The sequence below is a fragment of the Mytilus edulis genome, chromosome 9, assembly GCF_963676685.1.
Source record: "Mytilus edulis chromosome 9, xbMytEdul2.2, whole genome shotgun sequence".
Classification (NCBI taxonomy): Eukaryota; Metazoa; Mollusca; class Bivalvia; order Mytilida; family Mytilidae; genus Mytilus; species Mytilus edulis.
This window is the reverse complement of record NC_092352.1, coordinates 77,683,781-77,688,742: the sequence shown is the minus strand read 5'-3', so window position 1 is coordinate 77,688,742 and position 4,962 is coordinate 77,683,781. Positions and strand designations below refer to the sequence as shown.

At 32.4% G+C, this 4,962-nt stretch overlaps 1 long non-coding RNA gene across 1 annotated transcript; it reads left to right on the top strand.

Moving 5' to 3' along the window:
- Positions 1–619: 619 nt before the first annotated feature.
- Positions 620–4,962, top strand: LOC139489108 (uncharacterized). The gene is made up of 3 exons (XR_011656148.1): positions 620–726; positions 1,768–1,840; positions 4,362–4,962. It is a non-coding gene; the product is annotated as an uncharacterized lncRNA (long non-coding RNA).

Below are 4,962 nucleotides of genomic sequence, written 5' to 3'. Positions count from 1 at the left end.
CGCATTAAATTCCATTATATTGACAACGATACGTGAACAAAACAAACAGACACAATAGGTAAAAATGTTTTTAAAAAAAATAGCAGTCAATGATGTGTTAAAATCTCAATCAACATTAAAACAAACAAACAAATGTAACAAACGTTAAAAATAGAACAATAGTCTCATCCAGAGTATGAACAGAATATAGTCTATAGTTGTTTTTTTAAGGCATATTATCTGCAGAATCTAAATTAGAAGTGTCCCTTTTCCTTCTTTCCGCTCGTCTATATGCCTATTGTGAATTCTTTCTAAAAGAATAGTAGCATTTCATCTATCAAAAAAAAGCATAAGCAAATATGAAAGACAAGGATACATAAATTATCATTAAACAATAACATAATGGCAGGATGTATATGTGCAGAGCCACGTCATAGTATCACTGAAACACAAAAAGTCAAATAGACAAAACACATTAGCAAAAAAAAAGATAAGAATACAAATATTATAGAAAAATAACACAATGCCGGGATACAAAAGGATTGATCAGTTTATAAAAATACAAAAACATCCTGTTTACTGGTCGTTCGGAAATTCCCTAACCTTGATGTGTTGGAAATCCGGACTAATATTTAATGACATCGCATATTTACACTTGAAACCTGATATATATATAAATATCGAATGGTCACAATACTTCAAATATACGTGTTCTAAAGGTGGTGCTTTAAATTCAATAACAAAAAGGTAACTACAAACATTAATACTTAAATACTTTAAAACGGAATTAGGGTTTTTAAAGTGGTCAAATCGCTGTAAAATTAACAAACAAAAAAACAATAATTGATCTACGATGTTGAAACATACTTGCAATTTTAAACTTAGTTCTATTACTCTTTTATCTCGTCTTTAGCGATCTTTGTCCCAACCTGGCAAATGATGATCAGCTTGTCTTTCAATTTATGATTTTAAAGAGATATCGTTTGTAAGCTATAGAATGAAAACTTGATTTTCATAAATTTGAGAGAGAATAATTTTCAAATAATAAATACATTAAATGTCAGCATGATTCGCAATTAAATTATTGTTGTAAAGTAAATATGTTTAACGCACACGTTCAACTTGTAAAATCTGTTTACGTTTGAATAATTACCTCCTAAGAACGTGTACTATAGTCACCAAATGCCTCTTTGTCTTTGTATTTGCTAACTCAGCTGGCTAAACTCGTAATACAGATCTGAAGATAAAAGTCTCTGTTATTTAGATTTGACTTAAAAGATTTTCATCTGTATTTAAACTTTAAAATAATTGGTTATGATAGACAATTGTGGCTGTAATTATTTTTTTTTCTTCAAAAAAGTGCTGAAAAATTGGCTTATATTTCGAATTGTAGTTTTGAGCCGTCGTTAGTCATTTATAATTTTGATTACATGATATCATAAATAGATTGTATGCCGTGAAACAAAGACTAAATTTACACTATAATTTGGTAAATGATTCTGTTGACGATCTTGTCATTAAATACAGGGTTCATTGATATTTTCTGTCGTAATATACAGGGTTAATTGACACTTCAGTCGTGAACTACAGGGTTAATTGACACTTCAGTCGTGAACTACAGGGTTAATTGACATTTGTTAGTAACACGAAAGTAAATTGAAACCTTGTAATCGATACTAATGATTTATATGCTATTTTTTTTAAATAAACATGTTAAAAAAAAAGATCGCAGTGTAGAACCTTTAAAAGAGGTATGTTTATAATCAGCTATCACTTTTCGTTTTACAGATAATGGACAAATGCAAAGGAACTATAGCTTTTTTACTGCTATGCAGCTCGTTATTACAGCAAAGTGAAGCTGGTACGTTTGTTTGATCTCAACCTCCCCATACAAGTCAAAAAAGGATCTTGCAAAGTGTTCAAATCGTGCATTCATGTATAATATATCCAAAAAAATATTGCAGTAAAATAGAATTACGTTTTTTAAGTTGCTACATAAGAACAATATATTCATGAAACGGGAAAACTTTTATTCTACTTTGCCGATTTTTCAAAAGAGAATTGTTTAAACTAAATAAATATAAAATGTCGAAGATAAATCAATGACAATCAGACGCCAACATTCTGTTACATGTACATTAATATAAGTAATTTGACATGTGGATATACGAAAATAAGACAACAAACCATCACAAAAGATACTCGAAAGACATTCAAAAGTATCAAACAAGAATACAGAATAAAAACATGAAAAACAACAGTCAATTGTTGAAAGGTATTACTATTTGGACTATGCAACATTTAAAATCTTATCCTTTTCAGCATCTGTTTGATTTCTACTATTTTCATTTAGAAAATGCTGGTATCAAATCAGGATTTTATAATTTGTTTTCGATAAATTGATTCGTGACGTCATTGTTGCAAATTCGGAAACATGACGTCGTTTTGCGCAGCCAAATATTAAAGAAGAGTGGTGAAAGATACCAGAAGGACATTCAAACTCCTATATCGAAAAACTAGAGGCTCTAAAGAGCATGTGTCGCTCACTTTGAACTATGTGCATATTAAACAAAGGACACAGATGGCTTTATGACAAAATTGTGTTTTGGTAATGGTGATGTGTTTGTAGATCTTACTTTTACTGAACATTCTTGCTACTTACAATTTTCTCTATCTATATAGACTTGGCCCTTTAGATACAGAGGAAAATATTCTGTAAAAGTTTACAAAAATTTACCAAATTAATGAAAATTGTTAAAAATTGACTATAAAGGGCAATAACTCCTTAAGGGATCAACTGACCTTTGTGGTCATGTAGATTTATTATTAAATCTTACTTTGCTGAACATTATTGCTGTTTACAGTTTGTCGCTATCTATAAAAAGTATTCAAGATAATAACTAAATATCGAAAATCTCTATAAAATATCCAATTGGAGGGGGGAAGCAACCCAACAACCAGTTGTCAAATTCATCTGAAAATTTCAGGGCAGATAGATATTGACTTGATACACAAATTAACCCCTGTCAGATTTGCTATAAATGCTTTGGTTACAGAGTTATAAGTCATGTTGACTTATTTGTAGATCTTACTTTGCTGAACAGTATTGCTGTTTACAGTTTATCTCTATCTATAATAATATTCAAGATAACAACCAAAAACGGCAAAATTTCCTTAAATTACCAATTCAGTGGCAGCAACCTAACAACTGGTTGACCGATTCATCTGAAAATTACAGGGCAGATAGATCTTGACCTGATGAACAATTTTATCTCATGTCAGAGTTGCTCTAAATTTTTTGGTTTCAGAGTAATAAGTCAAAATCTACATTTTACCCCTACGTTCTAGTTTTAGCCATGGCGGCCATCTTGGTTGGTTGGCCGGGTCACCGGACACATTTTTTATACTAGATACCCAAATGATGATTGTGGCCAAGTTTGGTTAGATTTGGCCCAGTAGTTTCAGAGTAGAAGATTTTTGTAAAAGTTAACGACGGCGACGGACGACGACGACGACGGACGACGGACAACGGACGCCAAGTGATGTGGAAAGCTCACTTGGACATTTGGGCCAGGTGAACTAAAAACTGTAGTGAAGACTTTGCAACAATAACCCCTCAAACAACTGGAGGTGATGTCAGGTGTTCCAGACGGGTAAGCAGATTCTGCTCTACAGTTGGCACCCGTCGTGTTTCTAATGTTAAATAGTGCAGTGCGGTTGGTCACATTCGTGAAACAGGAACTGGATTGTAACGACATTTGTAGCATATCCGATAGCATTCTTTAACAGTCAACCAACTCGTGTTGTCGTCTAAATAGTGTGCTCTTTAAATGTCCATTAATTAGAGAATGTAGTTCATAATGATGTCATAGTTAAATGTCCATACAATCAGGCTTCGATCTGTATATTTGCCGTATATTCTCAGGATTGTCCACTCCTGCAACAAACTATCTTAGCTGTTTTGGCAAACTTTGCACTTTGAGTTTTTGGAAGACTAAGGCATTTCTACCTCAGGAATAGATTACATAAGCTGAATTTTTGGTCTTCAATGCTCTTTAAATTCGAACTTTATTTGACCTTTTAAGCCCTTTCAGATTCGAGCGTCACTTAGTCTTTCGTAGACGAAACGCACGTCTGGTGCAAATACAAAATTACAATCCTGTTTTTTAAAACCTTTTCGGAATTTTGGTTCTGCAATGCTCTTCAAACATGCACTTTGTTTTGCCTTTTTAAACCTTTTTGGTTCGAGAATCACTGACGAGTCTTTTACAGACAAAATTCGCGTCTGATTAACAAAATTATTATCCTTTTATCTATGATGAAATTATTATAATGATTATTAACATATAACTACATGTTTTAATGGCGTACATCTTTTTCAGCCGCATGTGGAACTATATGGTATAATCCAGCTTTCAATACTTGCTGTAATGGAGTATTGAATAATTTCAAAAAACGTGGTTGCTGTGGAACTGTAGCGTATAATCCAGATTTCAATACTTGCTGTAATGGAGTATTGAATAATTTCAAAAAACGTGGTTGCTGTGGAACTGTAGCGTATAATCCAGATTTCAATACTTGCTGTAATGGAGTATTGAATAATTTCAAAAAACGTGGTTGCTGTGGAACTGTAGCGTATAATCCAGATTTCAATACTTGCTGTAATGGAGTATTGAATAATTTCAAAAAACGTGGTTGCTGTGGAACTGTTGCCTATAATCCGTCTTTCCAAAGATGTTGTAACGGTGTTTTTTGCTAGACAATGAACAGTTGCTAACAAATTTGATGGACCATCCTATCTATCTTACAGCATAAAATACCCTACAACATACACATGATGCATTTTACGTTAAGCTTACTGTTTGGAATTCAGAAGGACAAACTCGATGAATGATATGTAATACATGTAACATTTGCCCTATAACAATATTCAATTTCTTTCAAAGAATTTAATAATTTTGACTTAATAAAATTATAAAACTA